Source organism: Leopardus geoffroyi, chromosome B3, assembly GCF_018350155.1.
Source record: "Leopardus geoffroyi isolate Oge1 chromosome B3, O.geoffroyi_Oge1_pat1.0, whole genome shotgun sequence".
Taxonomy (NCBI): Eukaryota; Metazoa; Chordata; class Mammalia; order Carnivora; family Felidae; genus Leopardus; species Leopardus geoffroyi.
In genome coordinates this window covers 147329837-147348645 of record NC_059337.1, presented here as the reverse complement: position 1 = coordinate 147348645, position 18809 = coordinate 147329837, and the positions used below count along the sequence as shown (strand labels likewise).

Genomic DNA, 18809 nt, shown 5'->3' with positions numbered 1-18809 from the left:
TTTGGGTATTAACTCCTTTTCAGTATTTTTAATGTAATGTCTCCCATTTCATAGACTGCCTTCTCACCCTGCTACTGTTTGATTTGCCCCCTTTCTAGTTTGATGCAGTCCCCCTTGTCTGCCATGGTTCTCTGTGATTTTGCTTTTGTATCAAATAAATCATTGTCAAGAGAATGGCATGATGTTTATCCTGTGTGTTTTCTTCGAAGGCATTTTGGGTCAGGTGTTCTGCTTAATCTTTAATCCATTTTGAGATTTGTTTGTGTTGACGTATATGTATGATGCAAGATTACGGCCAAATGTCATTATTTTGCATGTGTATATCAACACCATTTTTTAATGTTTCTTTTATTTTTGAGGGAGAGAGACAGATCATGATCAGGGGAGGCACAGGGATAGAGGCAGACACAGAATCCAGGCTCTGAGCTGTCAGCACAGAGCCTGATGTGGGGCTCAAACCCACAAATCATGACAACAATACGTGACTGGAAGTTGGATGCTTAGCTGACTGAGCCACCCAGGCGCCCCTAGTCAACACCATGTTTAAGAGACACAATCCTTTCCCCACTGTGCATTGTGGGAAATCTCATGGAGGATTTGCTGACTGCATCTGCACAATTCTACATCTTGGCTCCGTAATGAGCTCCACTGGTCTATATGACTCATTCCATGCCAGCAGTACACTGTTGGAGTTAATGTACCTCTGCAATATATTTAGAAGGAAGAAGTGTTCTCCTTCTTCCAGGTTCTCTCCTCTTCATGATTTTGTTTTTTACTTCCATGTGTTTTGTGGTTACATATGAATTAGTATATTTTTCAGATTCCTTTTTTTTTTTTTTTAAAGTTTATTTATTTTTTTGGGACAGAGAGAGACAGAGCATGAACGGGGGAGGGGCAGAGAGAGAGGGAGACACAGAATCGGAAACAGGCTCCAGGCTCTGAGCCATCAGCCCAGAGCCCGACGCGGGGCTCGAACTCACGGACCGCGAGATCGTGACCTGGCTGAAGTCGGACGCTTAACCGACTGCGCCACCCAGGCGCCCCTCAGATTCCTTTAAAAAAAAAAAGGCATTAGGGGCGCCTGGGCCTGTTTCCGATTCTGTGTCTCCCTCTCTCTCTGCCCCTCCCCCGTCATGCTCTGTCTCTCTCTGTCCCAAAAAAATAAATAAACTTTAAAAAAAATTTTAAATAAAATTAAAAAAAAGGCATTGGTATTTTCATTGAGATAAAAAGATAAATATAAATTTAACATAAAAAGATACAATAGAGAAAAAAAGACTATCACAAATACAGAAAAAAAATCAACTTCATTAAAATTTGAATTTGGAAAGATAAGTGAAATTTAAAAAACATAGGTAGCCTAGGGAAATAGGTAAGATTCAAACAAATGCGATCGGAACTGAAAAAGGAGACATAACTGAACTAAACACATGAAAAGGATCATAAAGGAAAAACTTAGATATTTATAAGTCAACAATTAGATCACCAAGAACAAATTACACATTTTCTAGCATTATGTAATCCACCAAGACTCTTCCATGCAAAATACAAAAGGAACAAAACAAAACTTAGTAAGAAGATATCCTTAATATAAAACCTTCACCCTCCAAAAAGAAACAAGGCGTTACTAAAATTCTACAATATTTAAAGAATAATTAATGCCAATACTTCTCAAACTATTACAAATTGCTGATGAAAAAGACCACTCCCAGATGCACTTTATGAGGACACCTTTACTCTCACAACAAAGCCAGAGAAACACACCACAAGAAGGGAAACTACAGGCCAGTGTCTCACATACACATACATGCAAAATTCCTTGATTAAGTCCGAGCCTACTGAATTCAACAGCACACTGAAAGGATCATACATGATAATCCAGTGTGATGCAACCCTGAGATGCAAGTATCCTTCAACATACACAAATGCAAAAATGTGATGTCCTCCATTAACAGAGGGAATGATTGAATCAAAGCCATCCTTAATTTGTTCATAAAATCATTAGACACAGTTTTTTCATGAACAAAAAACACATCTTCATCGTTTTAAAATAACTCAATTAAAAAGGAGAAGGAAATTACCTCCACATGATCATGGCCACTATGAGAGCCCACACCTGACAGCATATTGAACATAAAACACTAAAACCATTTCTGCCACATCAGGACCCAGGCAATGATGGTCATCCCCAATAGAAGTATTCCACATGATAACGTGAAGAATAACGATGCCGCCTCAAACCATATCATCGTGTCACAGTCCTTATTTGGATGAAAGTCACAGGAGAAACAGCCAGTCCAAGGACACTCAGACCCTCCTGTGTCCCTTGACAGCAGGATATAAATCTCCCTTGGGAAACTCCCCTTCCCTGTACCAGGAGGGGAGAACCATCCTTAGCACCAGAATAAGGAACTCAGGGACAAGAAGGTTGTGCAAACAAACCTAGTTACTTGACTAATTAAATACCCGAAAACCACACCTTTGCCTTGACTCCTGCCAAATCCAATGTTTTGTTGTCTGAAAGTCACAAGTGCCACCTGCTTTGTTCATTCTCTGGGTGTCATATTATTAGGAAGCCCAGGCACTTGCAAAATGAAATTTATTCTCCCCTTTAGATCAGTCTTATGTCAATTGAATCCTTACACCGGGTGAAAACCCAGAAGAAAACAAGGGAAAGGCATTCCTCCCCTACAACTGGAAGAAGTACCCACAAACTTTGGCAATAAAAAGAAATAAAAGACATTTAAATCAGTAAGGAGGAAGGAAAATTATTTGTGTGCAGATGACATGATCTTAAACATAACAAAACCCTAGAGATACCACAAAAAATATTAGAACCAGTTTTTTAAAATGAGGAAAAGTGCAGGATGCACAATGAGCACAATGAACAAAGAAAATAAATAAAAATAAACCACCTATGATGCTACACACCAGCATGGAAATATATGCAAAACAAATAACAAAATTATACAATTGAAAATGGCACAGAATAAAGTACTTGGGATTAAATTTCATAAAGTATGTAAAATAATTCTAGAGCGAAAATGACCTTTGTTGATGAAACACATGTAAAAATGCACAAGTTCCGCAAATATACCTGTGCTCACTGATAAGATTTATTCATATTGTCACAGCACCATCCACACAAACTAATGTAGAAATGCATCCCAAACCTGCCATTCACTTTTAAAGAATCAAATCTAAGTCTGCAGTGTGATATATATGCAAGAGGACATGCAAATAGGGCTCACTCTGTGCTGATAAAACCAGCCCAGCAAACCTTGCAGCTGGGAGAGGAGCCCCAGCTCCAGGGGTCCCAGGTGTTCCCATTGTGTGATCAGGACAGAACACAGACACCTCACCATGGAGTATGTGCTTGGCTTGGTTTACCTTGTTGCATTTTTTTTTTAATTTTTTTCAATGGTTATTTATTTTTGGGACAGAGAGAGACAGAGCATGAACGGGGGAGGGGCAGAGAGAGAGGGAGACACAGAATCGGATACAGGCTCCAGGCTCTGAGCCATCAGCCCAGAGCCTGACACGGGGCTCGAACTCACCGACCGCGAGATCGTGACCTGGCTGAAGTCGGACGCTTAACCGACTGCGCCACCCAGGTGCCCCCCTTGTTGCATTTTTAAAAGGTAATTCATGGTGAACGAGAGACACTGAGTATGTGAGTGGATATGAGTGAGAACCAGTGGATGTGTGACAGTTTCCTGACCAAGATGTCTTGCGTCTGCCTGTGTCCAGTGTGACGTGCAGCTGGTGGAGTCTGGGGGAGACCTGGTGAAGCCTGGGGGTCCCTGAGACTCACCGGTGTAGCCTCTGGATTCACCTTCAGTAGTTCCAGCATGAACTGGGTCCGCCAGGCTCCAGCAAAGGGGCTGCAGTGGGTCGCGTATTTCAGTAGTAGTGGAGTAGCACAAGCTACGCAGACTCCGTGAAGGGCCGATTCACCATCTCCAGAGACAACGCCAAGAACACGCTGTATCTGCAGATGAACAACCTGAAGTCTGAGGACACGGCCACATATTACTGTGCAAGAAACAGGGTGAGGGGACCTCGCTGGGAGCTCACACGCAAACCTCCCTGCAGCGGGGGATCAGCACCACCAGGGGGCGCACACTATGCACAATTCTGCTTTGTGTTGCCAGGAGCAGGTGCAGATGGAGGTTACAGGCAGGTTTCCTGTCAGGGTCTGGGGCTTCCTGTCCACACAGCAGTTTCCCCAGGGAGCCTCTCTGGACACAGGATTCTGTGCTTACCTATTAACTCTCTGAATTAGATACCTGTTGTCATAGGAAAACTGCACTAACATGCACAAAAGACACAGTTGTTTGCATTGCTTACTCCTGTCCCTCAACATAAGTGAATTACAGATTTTCTGAGGCACAACAGCTGAGCCATTAGAGGAGTCCCAGATGCACTCCCTGTGCAGCCAGGACCACAGGATCCCACAGCTCCCCATTAACTTCACCCAGCGCTTGTCCCAATCAAACAACGTGACACTCCCTCCTGGCACTTGCTACTCAGGACGTTAAATGAGCTACAGCTTTATTCAATTCCTCTAAACAAGAGATAAATCATCTCCATGTATTAGTCTGGATTCTCCTGAGGAACAGAACCCAAAGCACATTGGTTTCCATAACTAAAGAGGTTTGGAAGTCCCATGATCTACTGTCACAAGCTGGAGACCCAGGAAAACCAGTGGTGTAATATGTCTGATTCTGAACTAGGGTCTAGTCTCAGAAAGTAGAGATCTGATGATCTAACTCTCATAACAAGGGCCAGAGGGGACCACTGTTCCAGTTCAAACAAGCACATGGGAAGTAAAAATGAGGGAATTCTTCCTCCCTCTGCATCAGATTCTATTCAGAACCTTAATGGAATGGGTGATGTCCAGACAGGAACCATGGAAGGAAATGCCAGTCTCTTCTGGAAACACATCACAGACATCCACGGAAACAGTAGTGAATCTGGGCACCCATGACCCAGTCAAGATAACCCATAAAGTTAATCATGACAAGTCAACTTCCTGTAAACGTGGAGCTCAAAGACTGAAGACTTGAATTTAAATTAAAAATAAAACAAGAAAATTAAATACATACATATATGAACTATTGGGACTACCTCAAAATAGCACGCTTCTGCACAGTGAGGGAAACAATCAACAAAACTAAAAGGCAACCTATGGAATGGAAGAAGATATTTGTAAATGACATATCCTCAGGGTTACTATTCAAACTATGCAAATGTTTTTAAATTATTTTCACATTATCAGTAGAGAGTGTGTCCATGCCGTTCAGCATACTGTCATGTGAGAAGCAAAATTCGTGTCTTCCACTTTGGTTTTGTGTTAGGATCTCACTGAACATGAGACCAACACTCTTCACAAAATTTGAACCATACAGTACAGTACTGTTAATTAAGGGATAATGTTGTGGAGACCCCTCTAGAACTTAATCATCTTGCATAACAGAAAATCATAGCCCTTGAGATCTACTCCTCATTGCCCCACGCTGCCAGCCCCTGACAACTGCCCTTCCACTCTCCATTTTATTGTTATCAAATCCCAAATTCAGCTGAGTATTTCTGGAAAGGTCAATGTTCAAAGTTTTAGGTTTGGTGGGAAAAGAAGTTGAGCTTTATTTAGGAGGCCAGCCACCTGGAGAAAAGGCAGACTCTTCTCCAAAAGCCAACTCTGAGGGTTTCTACCCAACTCAGGGGATTTTAAAGGACTAGACGGTACTTAAACAAGGGAGTTCCATGGTCGATACCATTTTCCATCATGTGCAGCCTGCCATGGTGCAAGCTGCCAATGTACCCTCAACTCCCCTGCATCTATCTCCAGCTGAGGAGAGAAACTCACAGGCATGGGAGAAGACTGCCAGAGGCCAGGAAAGAACCACAATAAGGGATTAGAGGGGAAATCCCCTGGGGCTCACACATGTTCAGCAGTACTTTCTGTTCTCACCAGATGGCATAAGAAAATACTAAAATACAACCTTGTACTTCACCAATCATGACACAGAATACTGGGAAATGTTTCCTCAGTAAACTCAGAGGAAGCTTCAAAGCAACAACCAAAAGGATCAAATGGCTTGCAAACTAATAGCCAACCAGAATAAGACATGTAAAATTACAAAGCGATGTTTTTCAATACGTACAAAGGTAAAATTGACAGTCTACCTCCATATCCCATGGAAGTAGGAAGCATTGGTCTCCATAATGAGGAAAAGCAGTCATCCAGAGAAAGTGACCCAGCAGTACCACAGGACGTGGAATTCGTAGAGAAGTTCAGTGTGTTATAATTGCATATCCTGTATCCAAGTAGAAGGAGAAAAGATGGAATGTGTTGAATAGAGCCGTGTTTCTGGGTCCAAGTCCCTACCCATGTCCATGTGAGCACTGTTGACCATGGCCCACCTGACTCTCCCACATCCACCCCAGGTGAACTGATGAGCAGGGTCACCCAATGCCACACCCTGTGACTGTTACCTAACCCCACAGGTGGCCCCGAGGTGTAGGGTGCTGGCCACCCGGTACAGCCCTCTGTTCTGTCTGATGGTCTAGACCTGGCTTTGCTGAGGATCCTCCATTTATCCATTCTCACTGGCAGATGTCCCTGAGCAGGGGCATGAGGCTGGCAGAGGGCCAGGTCACCCTGAGGGCGCACCTCTTGCTGTTTGCATTCTGGGCAGTGCTGGCTCCTGTCCAAGGTTCTCAAGGGCATCCCTCATGGTGCTACATCTCCTCTGAGGTGGTAATTCCCAAGAAGGACTTGCACCACGGCAAGGGCGTTCAGATGCCTGGCTGGCTGTCCTATAGCCTGCATTTTGGGGGCAAGAGCTGTGTTATCCACATGAGGCACAAGAATCTCTTTTGGTCCAGACATTTGCTGATGATGACTCAGGATGATCAGGGAGCCTTGCAGATGGACTACCCCTTCATGCCTCCAGACTGTTACTACCTCGGCTACCTGGAGGAGATTCCTCTTTCCATGGTCACCATGGACACATGCTATGGGGGCCTTGAAGGTATCATGAAGTTGGATGACCTTGCCTATGAAATCAGCCCTCTCAGCGATTCCCAATGGTTTCAACACGTTTCTGAGATAGTGGCAGACACCAATGCAATGGGACCTACTTATAACCTGGGATATAAGGGGGATAGGAACCCCCTGTTCTCTCAAGCAAATATCAGTGCAGCCCCCAGGATCTCTAGTAAGTTGTATTCATCCCATCATGGAATTTTGAAAGGACTTGTTCTCGGTTCCAAAACAATGTATAGTGTGTTCAACAACGTGTCAAAATGTGCCGGATTTCTCATAAGGCTTGTTAGTTTGACTCCATGCTTCAAGGTACTGATGTAAGGCACTATATTTCCTCCATGGTCATTTATAATCTGGAAGACCCAGTTGTCTTGAACAATTTTCAGGTGCCAGGGAGTCCGATTCATATCTACTTTCAAAGACACTTGTTTGTTGCTTTTAAACCACATACAGCTTTACTTATGAACAAAGATGCGCCACATGAACTTCAGTTTCAGCCAGCCACATATGCGGTATGCAGATCAAAATCCATCATCTCGCTTGCTTCTCTAGGCAGACATTTTTTATTGTTGTCTGTGTTAGTAGCCAAAAAAATTGCAAAATCTATTGGTATTTTTTATGACAATAAGTTTTGTGCATGCCAGAGGAGGTCTACCTGCATTATGAATCAATACCCTATTATGACAGATTCTTTCAGTAACTGTTCCCTCATTCATATGCAGCATGTAGTGGTGAATAATTTTTGTGAGTGCATATTTGACTCAGGACTTTCCTATTTCAATAAAAGCCTGACTCACGATCGTTGTGGAAACGATGTAGTGGAGCCAGGTGAGCAGTGTGACTGTGGCTCCTTCAAGCAGTGCTACAACGATCCCTGCCGTACGAGTGATTGTATGCTAACCCCTGGCAGCAAATGGAATACAGGCAGATGCTGTACAAACTGCACCTATTCCGATGCTGGGACACTCTGCAGGCCAATCCAAAATATATGTGATCTTCCAGAATACTGCCGTGGGGTGTCCGTGGAGTGCCCTGATGACTTCTATGTGCAAGATGGAACCCCGTGCACTGAAGAGGGCTGCTGCTATCATGGAAACTGCACTGACGGCACTATTCACTGCCAAGAAACTTTGGCAGAAATTCTGGGAAAGGTGAAGATGTCTGCTATACCATAAATTACAAAGACAGCTGACACGGACACTACAGAAGACTGCGGGAAATTCATCGCTGAACCCTGTTCCCCCACAGACATGCAGTGTGGAAGGCTGCAGTGTAGTAACGTCACCCATCTCCCTCAGCTGCAAGAGCATGTTGGATTTCATCAGTCTGAGATCTCAGGGTTCTGGTGTTTTGGGCTGGATTCGCATCGTAGCACAGGAACAACCGATATTGGTCATGTGAGAACCGGTACCCCCTGTGCTCCTGGAAAGTTCTGTCAGGATACTTACTGCAATGGCAGTGTGGCTCAGCTGAACTAAGACTGTATCCCGGAGAAATGCAGTCACAGAGGGATATGCAACAATAACAGGAATTGCCATTGCCACGTAGGCTGGGATCCTCCACGGTGCACTGAACGAGGCACTGGTGGGAGCACAGACAGTGGACCCCCTCCAAGAAGAATGCGGTCAGTCAGGCAAAGTCGTGAATCCGTGGTATTTCTCAGAGTGATCTTTGCTAGAATCTATGCCTTAATTGCTGCATTCCTCTTTGGGGTTGCCGGAAATGTCAGAACTATCAACAGACAGAAAGTTAGGGAAGAGACTGTTGATCAAGACAATGCATAATTCAGCCTCCAGACCCCTAAACAACTATACACAAGCCACGTGGCTCATTTGTGAAAATACAGTAATGAGGCGGCACAGCTAACATCCACGTTTCCGGGGGTTGCGGGAGACACAGGGGTCCACAGGCACATCATGGACCTGACACCAGGTCTCTGATGCGTCACTGAGCAGAACTCTGAAATAAAACTTGAAAACTGCATCTTGTGGCCTCTATGTATTTGTGTAAGCCTGTAAGAGCCCAAACGGTGCCTAAGACTCTGTGCAGAAGACCTGAGTCAGCAGCTGTGTCTTGGGCTGAGGTTTCTGGTTCCAGAAATAAGAGAAGTTGCCACAAGCTCCTTTAGGGACAAATTCATGAATTTTCCCCACAACTGTGCTCTTGCACACTGAGCTTTGTCTCATTCTTCAGGTGACCTCTCATTTCCTTGTCCCAATATGGGTTCAGGGTGATGGAGGGCTACCACCCACCCATACTGCCTGTCCCACACTGGGGTGTCTGTGGGCTGTCAGGGAAAGGGACATGGATTCGACCCCAGCCAGTGCAAGCTGTGCCTCCCTGGAGAGCAAATTTCCGAATGTGGGGGACTGAGACTATGAGGCTGAAAGTAGCCCCCAGTGAAATCAATCAGAAAGGTAGGCACAAGTGCCTATGGATGTCTCTGGCATTCCGAGGGAGCCCGATGAGTATGAACACCTTTTCTCCTTCTTTTCTCTATTTTCAGTGAGTTCATCCTTATATGAGGGTCTGCCTAGGATTTCCACTTTGGTTCTCCCAAGAACCTTCTAGAAATCCTGCAGAGTTGAGCCTGTGGAAAGTTAGGGACCATTTTTCTAAATATTTTTTACTATTTTTACAGTTGTCTAGAATATATTTTAAATCATAATAGTGATATTAAAGTCTGTTTATTTGCTTCTGAATTGAAAATATACAACTTTTTAATAGTAATTGATTAGGACATTTTCAGAACTAATAGTAACTGTTTCAGAAATTCCTTTGGAATAAGAATTTATCCCATAATTCACCAATAGATGTAAAACACATGAAGCACATAACAGCAGTTTCCCTTCAGTTCATACCTAGAATCCTTATGTTGGTGCAGATAGTCTTGTAAGTCGTACCAATGTGTCCCCATGCATGCACTTTGTCTCAAAGACACATGGTTACACAAAGTATTAGACTGCCATGTGTACACATATTCTCCACGTTCCAGGGCAAACAGGTAATCATACTTTCCCAGCACCTCCTGAAATTCCCGTGCAGCCACACTGCATGTTCCCAGCAAGAATGCGTGCAGGATTGTTTGGGAAGGAGAGCCAAACAGGTGCCCCGGCCACCTGCTCAGTAAACTACAGAAGGATGCTAAGTGAACTGTGGAGTAACATCAGCCCTTCTGTCTGTTTGGACACACGTGTTACAGATGCAGACCTATTCAGTTAACACCATACATGTGCTGGAAACGTGAATTTACCTTCAGGATAAAGTAAGAATGGGTCCTGTGGAGGATCTAGCACCCACAGGCCACACCCACTAATTGATGGGAGTCTACACACCAGCACACAGCGATGTGGGCTTTAAGTATAGTGCTGGGTCTGAGCTGACAAGCGAATGTGGCTGAACCTAGAGCCTAGAAAGGTGAAGGGGAGGAAGAAATTCTCCACCAAATGTTCTTGTAGACCAAGAACTAAGTTCACAGGACCTGGATTAACAGGGGAAAGAAACCAAAGTTCATTGTGTGTGCACAGAGGTCCCCCTAGATACACATTAACTAGATCAGAGAAGTGAGGGCCCCCTAAACTGACATTAATGAGCTAAGCAAAGTGAGTGCCCCCTAGAGTAATATTAACTAGATAAGTGAACTGTAGTGTGCCCCCTAGATTTACTAACTAGATAAAGTGAGTGCCCCCTCAGATATACACAAATCAGATAAGCTAAGCAGGTGCCCATTAGATTTATATTGACTAAATAAGTAAAGTGTAGCGTGCTCCCTAGATTTACATTAACTAGATAAGCTAAGTGAGTGTCCCCTAAATTTACATTAACTGGATAAGCAAGGTGAGTGCCCCTTAGATTTATATTACTTAGGTAAGTGAAGTGTAGCTGGCCCCCTACATATACATTAACTCCATAAACTGAGTGCCCCCTAGATATACATTAACCAAATTAGCAAAGTAGAGTACCCCCTAGATACCCATTAACTAGACTGGCAAAGTGACTGCCCTCTAGATTTATGTTAACAAGAGAAGCAAAGTGAGTGCCCCCTAGATGAATAACTAGATAAGTGAAGTCAGTGACGCCTAGATTTACATAACTAGATAAGCAAAGTTTAACCTGCCTCCTAGATTTATATTAGCTAGAAAAGTGAAGTGAGCACCACCGACATATACATTAACTCCATAAGGGAAGTGAGTGCCCCCTCTATATACACGAAGGAGGTAAGTGAGGTGAGTGCCCCTAGAATTATATTAACTAGATAAGGAAGAGAGTGCCCATAGATATACATATACTGGATAAGCAAAGTGAGGTTTCCCTAGATTTACATTAACTATCTAGGCGAAGTGTAGCTTGCCCCCTAGATTTACATTCACTACATAAGCAAAGTGAGTGTGTCCCCTAGATTGACATTCACTAGATATGGGAAGTGTAGCTTGCCCCCGAGATTTGCATTTACTAGATAAGCAAAGTGAGTGCCCCCTAAATATACATTAACCAGATAATTAAAGTGAGTTCTCACTATGCTGACATTAACTAGATAAGCAAATTGAATGCGCCCTAGATATACATTAATTAGATAAGCAAACTGTGCTTACCTAATGTGTCCCATAGATTTTCATTAACAAGACAAGGAAATGAGTGCCCCCTAGATTTACATTAACTAGATAAGTGAAACAAGTGCCCCATAAATTCACATTAACTAGGTGAGTTAAATGAGTGCCCACTACATAAAAATTTACAGGATACGTGAATGATCCCTAGATTTACATTAACTACATAAGGGAACTGAGTGCCCCCTAGATTTACATTAACTAGATAATCACAGTGAGTTCCCCTAAATTTATTTCAACTAAATCAGCGCAGTGCCCCCTAGATTTATATTAACTAGTTGCACTAGATCAATATTAACTAAATAAGTGAACTTTAGTGTTCCCACTAGAATTACGTGAACTACATAAGGGAACTGAGTGTCCCCTAGATTTACATTAAATCGATAAGCAAAGCGAGTGCCCCCTAGGTCTATATTAACTAGATAAGGGTGATGAGTGCTCCCTAGATATACGTTAACGAGATAAGGGAAGTTAGTGACTCCTAGATACACATTAACCACACAAGCAAAGCATTGCCTGCTGTTTTCAGCAAAGCCAGAAAGCAGTGTTCTGCTTTCTGATGTGTTCCCTGTAATGTCCTACACAAGGACATACCTATTTGATTTCCCACATGTCTGACTTACTTCACTTATCCTGATGCCCTCAGGATCCACCCATGTTGTCGCAAAGGGCAAGTTTTCATTCTTTCTTACGGACGAATCATAGGGTTCCACTGTACATACAGGCCACACATCTTTTTACCCATTCTTCTGTCTGCGGACACATAGGGTGTTTTGGTTCTTGTAAATAATGCTACAATGCACAAGGATGGGGGGAATGAAGATATCATTTAAAGTCAGAGTTTTCACTTTCTTTGGAAAGTTGGACTTCCACAAAGACTCCAGTCCATGTGTGATCATCTAAGACCCTTTCCCAGAACCTCGGAGACCACAGACAAGAAAGGTGGAGCAGGTTCAGGGGTCACTGTAGAGTCCATAGCCACACTCAGGTATGTTCACCTATGCATGTGTAGGGAAGACTCTTCACGGGTCCATTGGCATATGGAGCTGGATCCCACAGGGCCCAAAAATGCACATTTGTTTGTGGATGGATGCCAAGTTTTCGAGGGGTGTGAGAGATAACACAGGGACATCTTAGGCTGCTAGGAGGCTGACATTACCCCTCTACTACACTTCCAATTCTTTTGTGAGATTCAAAAGACAAAAGCATCAAGTGTGACTATAAATCAATGCTCGTGGGTACACAATACATACAGATGTGGCCTGTGACATCAGTAGAGTGGGAAGTGGTGTGGAGCCGTTAAAGTGTACTTGTCCATGGGATTGAATTTAAGTAGTTATCAGTTGACAATAGAGTGTTACGGCTTTAGAGTGTTTTGCGTAAGGGCATGGTAAACCCAAAGGATCTATCTAAAGAATGTGCACAAAAGGAACAAAGAAGAAAATGAAAATGTGTCACTGCAAAATATCAACTAAGCACAAAGGAAGCCATTCATATGGGAAATGGAGTACAAAGCTGTGAGATGTAGAAAGAAAACACAGATCTTATGTTATGTTCCAATCACAATAAGGAAAAGTGTTCACCGCTCTTTTTTTGTTTTGTTTTGTGTTGTTTTGTTTTGTTTTGCTTTGTTTTACATCCCAAATTGCTCATGATCTATCCCCTGGCCATAATGCCTTTAATTTTCTTCAAAAATCCACGATCTCTACTTAGCACCAGTGTCCTAACACCTGTTGTTATGGCTGTTGTTTCTATGAGTGTACAGAATCACATGAAATTATTCTCCCCAACACAGACACATGCACACTTGTATGAAATCTTCTCTGTGCATAAACATCTTTAAGTTTAAAATCACATATTGTATGATTTGCAGTCATGTCCATGCAGAGTTAAATTATTACTAGCCAAATGTGTATAGGAATGTCTTCTAGGAATACCTTTTTTTTTTTTGGCCCCAGATTTATTGAGAGATAATCGACATATAACATTATGTAAGGTTAAGGTGTACAATGTGATGCCTTGATACATGTATATAATGCGAAATGCTTACCAAGTTGAAGTTAGTCAATACATTCTTCAGCTAATTCTGGTAAGAACATAAAGCAACTTTCAATATACAATATGTATACTAATTATTGTCATCTTACTATACATTAGACCCATGGAAGCTTTTTGTCTATCTTCTAACTGGAAGTTTGGACACACTGAGCAATGCCCCCCCTCCATTTTCCCTGCCCCTCAGTCCCTGGAACCCACCATTGCACACTCTGTCTCTGTGAATTTGATGTTTCTAGACTCCACATGTAAGTGTGATCATACAGAATGTGTCTTTCTCTGTCTGACTAATTTAACTTAGCATAATGTCTTCAAGCTTCATCCATGTAGTCACAAATGGCACGATTAACTTTTATATGGATGAAATCTATCATCTATCTATCTATCTATCTATCTATGTATCTATCTATCTCTGTATCCATCCATCTATCTATCTAATCTCACATCTTCTTTATCTATTAATCCCTTGATGAGCAGTTAGGTCTTTTCAGTGTCTCAGCTATGGAGAATAAGACTGCAATGAACATGGTGTGCACATATCTCTGATGTAGTGACTTCATCCCCTGTATATATCACTCAGAAATGGGATCGCTGGGCACAACCATACTTTTGTTTCTAATTTTTTGAGAATTCTCCATACTGCTTTCAGTAGTAATCTCACCAGTTTACATTCCTAGGGACAGTGTACCAGGTTTGCTTATTTCCACATGCTCACAAGCATTTGTTATCTCTTGTCTGATGGTAACAGCCATAATAACAGGTGTGAGGTGTTATGGGATTGTGGCTTTGATTTGCATGTCTCTGCTGATGAGTGACGTTGAGCACCTTTTAATGCACTTGCTGGACGTTTGTACATGGACTTTGGAAACATGCCCTTTCAAGTCCTCTACTCCCCCATTTTTTTTAAATTGTGTTGCTTGTTATAATATTCAGCAAAATAAGCTTTTTTTTAAAATTTTGGATATGAACCTCATATCACACGTTTTACAATTTTTTTCCATCCCTGTAAAATGTCTTTTCCTTTGGTGAATGTGTCTTTCCCTAAGCAGAAGATATTTAGTTTGATGTGTTCTCACTCACTGATTTTGGTCTTCATTGACTGTGTATTTGGAGTCATATCCGAAACATCATTTCCAAGGCCAAGGTCAAGGAGATTTTTGCCCATGTAGTTTTTAGGTGTGTTATGGTATCCCTATCTGGTTTTTGTGTAAAAGGAAGGCGGGCATTTTAAAACTAGTGGGGATATTCACTCTTCCTCTCAAGTTGGGCACTAGCAGACGGCCCCTTTGTGTCTCCAGCTGAGGAGGGAACCCCACATGTATAGGAGGAGACTGCCAGAAGCCTGGAAAGAATCACAATACAGGATTAGAGGGAAAAAATCCTGGAGCTCACACATGGTCACAAGTACTTTCTGTTCTCACCAGCTGGCATAAGAAAATACTAAAATACAACCTTGTACTTCCCCAATCATGACACAAAATACTGGGAAATGTTTCCTCAGTAAACTCAGAGGAAGCTTCAAAGTAACAACCAAAAGGATCAAATGGCTTGCAAACTAATAGCCAACCAGAATAAGACATGTAAAATTACAAAGCAATGTTTTTCAACACGAACAAAGGCAAAATTGACGTCTACCTCCACATCCCAAGGAAGTAGGAAGATGTGGTCTCCATAATGAGGAAAAGTAGTCATCCATAGAAAGTGAACTGGCAGTACCACAGGACATGGAAGTGGTAGAGAAGTTCAGGGTGTTAAAACTGTATATTCTGTATTCAAGTAGCTACAGGAAAGATGGAATGTGTTGAATAGAGCCATGTCTCTGGGTCCAAGTCCCTACTATGTCCATGTGAGTATGCTTGGACAGGGCCCGCCTGCCTCTGCCACATGTGCCCCAGCTAAACTGATGTGCAGGGTCACCCAATACCACACCTTGGGACTGTTACCTAACCCCACAGGTGGCCCCCAGGTGTAGGGTGCCGACTGCCCAGCACAGCCCTCTGTTCTGTCAGATGGTCTAGATCTGGCTTTGCTGAGGATCCTCCATTTATCCATTCTCACTGGCAGATGTCCCTGAGCAGAGGCATGAGGCTGGCAGAGGGCCAGGTCACCCTAAGTGCGTCCCTCTTGCTGTTTGCATTCTGGGCAGTGTTGGCTCCTGTCCAAGGTTCTCAAGATCATCCCTCATGGTGCTACATCTCCTCTGAGGTGGTATTTCCCAAGAAGGAGCTGAACCACAGCAAGGGCATTCAGATGCCTTGCTGGCTATCCAATAACCTGCGTTTGGCGGGCAAGAGACAAAACTTCATTTTTACTTTCAATTTCTATTAAAAATATTCCTATTTGGGGAGAGAGGGGAAGATGGCAGCTTAGGAGAACACCTTATCATGCTGATCGCTTAGATTCCATCCACATCTGCCTAAATAACCCAGAAAACTTCCAGAAGACTAGCAGAACAGAGTCTCCAGAGGCAGCACATACAAGAGGCCTATGGAAGAGGGTAGGAAGGGCAGAGAGGCGGTGCATGTTATACGGACGGGAGGGAGGGAGCCAGGGTGGTGGAGGGGGAGACCGCCCGGGAAGGCACAGCCCCCAAAATCTGGCTTGCAAAAGCAGAGGGGCCGGACCCTGTGAGTTCTGACAGCCAGTGGGGCTTAACATCTGGGATGCTAACAGTCAACATCTGCTCTCAGAGAGCGGGGAGAGTAAGAGGACACCTGGAGGCGGAGTTGATGAGTCCCGGAAGACAGAGCTCAGCTCGGCAGGAACAAAGGCAGTGGCCAGCGCCATCTCCCTCTCCCTTCCCACGGCCGAAATCCCAAAGGGAACCAGTTCCTGCCACCAAACTTGCTTGCATCATGCAAACACCCGACACTGTGCTTCTGTGGATCCATCCCTCCGACGGGTCTGCCTCCCTCCTGGTGCTTCATGGCCCCTACCACGGGGGACCACTGATGGCAAAGCGAGCTAAGCCTACCCCTCCCGCCACTGTGCACCTTGCGGATCCACCCTGGTTAATATGCCAGATCCTATCGAAGCAGCACGCCAAGCCTGGAAGTGTGCAAGCAGCACAGACAGGGGCCACACCACTCCACATGAATCTTGCCCCTGGAAGAGGGTAAGATAAGGTACACACCACTGTGACTGTGGCCCCAGCGGTGGGCTGGGGGCAGTCAATGGGTCTGACTGCAGCCCCGCCCACCAACATAAGTTACACCAGACAGCACAGGGGAAGAGCCCTGCAGTTTGGAGCCACCACAGAGACTACCAAAAATGATGAAATGGAAGAACTCGCCTCAAAAGAAACTCCAGGAAGTAGCGACACTTAACGAATTGATCAAAAATGATTTAAGCACTATAACACAACAAGAATTTAGAATAATAGTCATAAAAGTAATCACTGGGCTTGAAAAAAGCACAGAAGAAAGCAGAGAATCTATTACTACAGAGATCAAGGGACTAAGAAATAGTCATGAGGAGCTAAAAAAAATACTATAAATGAGGTGCAAAATAAAATGGAGGTGGCCGTAGCATGGACTGAAGAGGCAGGGGACAGAATAGGTGAATTAGAGGATAACATTATGGAAAAAGAGGAAGGTGAGAACAAGAGAGATAAAAAAAAATCCAGGAGTATGAGGGGAGAATGAGAGAACTAAGTGATGCAATCAAATGGAACAATATCTGTATCATAGGAATTCCAGAAGAGGAAGAGAGAGAGAAAGGGGCTGAAGGTGGACTTGAACAAATCATAGCTGAGAACTTCCGTGATCTGGGGAAGGAAAAAGGCATTGAAATCCAAGAGGCACAGAGAACTCCTTTCAGATGTAACTTGAGTCTATCTTCTGCATGATATATCATAATGAAACTGGCAAAATACAAGGATAAAGAGAAAATTCTGAAAGCAGCTAGAGATAAACATGCTCTAACTTACAAAGTGAGATCCATAAGAGTAGTGGCAGACCTATCTACTGAACCTTGGCAGGCCAGAGAGGAATGGCAGGAAATCTTCAATGTGAGGAACAGAAATGCAGCCAAGAATCCTTTATCCAGCAAGTCCGTCATTCAGAATAGGAAAGATAAAGGTCTTCCCAAATAAACAAAATTGGAAGGAATTCATCACCACTAAACCAGCCCTACAAGAGATCCTAAGGGGGATTCTGTAAGTGAAATGTTGCAAGGACCACAAAGTACCAGAGACATCACTACAAGCATGAAACCTACAGATATCACAATGACTCTAAACCCGTAACTTTCCACAATAAGACTGAATGTAAATGGACTAACTGCTCCAACCAAAAGACATAGGGTATCAGAATGGATAAAAAAACAAGACCCATCTATTTGCTGTCTACAAGAGACTCATTTTAGACCCGAGGACACCTTCAGATTGAAAGTGAGGGGATGGATAGCTATCATGCTACTGGAAGTCAAAAGAAAGCTGGAGTAGCCATACGTATATCAGACAAACTAGACTTTAAATTAAAGGTTGTAACAAGAGGTGAACAAGGGCATTATATAATAATTACAGGGTCTATCCATCAGGAAGAGCTAACAATTATAAATGTCTATGCACCGAATATGGCAGCACCGAAATATATAAAATAATTACAAACCTAAGCAACCTTACTGATAAGAATGTGATCACTGCAGGGGACTTTAACACCCCACATACAACAATGGATAGATCATCTAGACACAGGATCAATAAAGAAACAAGGGCCCTGAATGATACACTGTATCAGATGGACTTAACAGATATATTTAGAACTCTGCATCCGAAAGCAACAGAATATACTTTCTTCTCGAGTGCACATGGAACATTCTCCAAGATAGATCACATACTGGGTCAGAAAACAGCCCTTCAGAAGTACAAAAGAACTCAGATCACCCCATGCACAGTTTCAGCCCAAAATGCTATGAAACTTGAAATCAACCACAGGAAAAAGTCTGGAACACTTCCAAAAGCATGGAGGTTAAAGAACACCCTACTAAAGAATGAATGGGTCACCCAGGCACCTAGAGAAGAAATTAAAAAATATATGGAAACAAATGAAAATGAAAATACAACACTCCAGGGGGGCCTAGGTGGCTCAGTCGGT

The 18809-nt window shown here is 43.2% G+C and overlaps 1 long non-coding RNA gene and 1 gene segment (V, D, J or C); one reads left to right on the top strand and one right to left on the bottom strand.

Moving 5' to 3' along the window:
- LOC123584377 overlaps positions 1–18809 on the top strand; it is a 271648-nt gene that overhangs the window by 28087 nt on the left and 224752 nt on the right.
- The window catches only part of LOC123584388, a 180578-nt gene that overhangs the window by 803 nt on the left and 160966 nt on the right, over positions 1–18809 (bottom strand). Inside the window, exon 2 of the long non-coding RNA XR_006705387.1 lies at positions 3815–4072. This is a non-coding gene — a long non-coding RNA (uncharacterized LOC123584388). The remainder of the gene's footprint in view (positions 1–3814; positions 4073–18809) is intronic.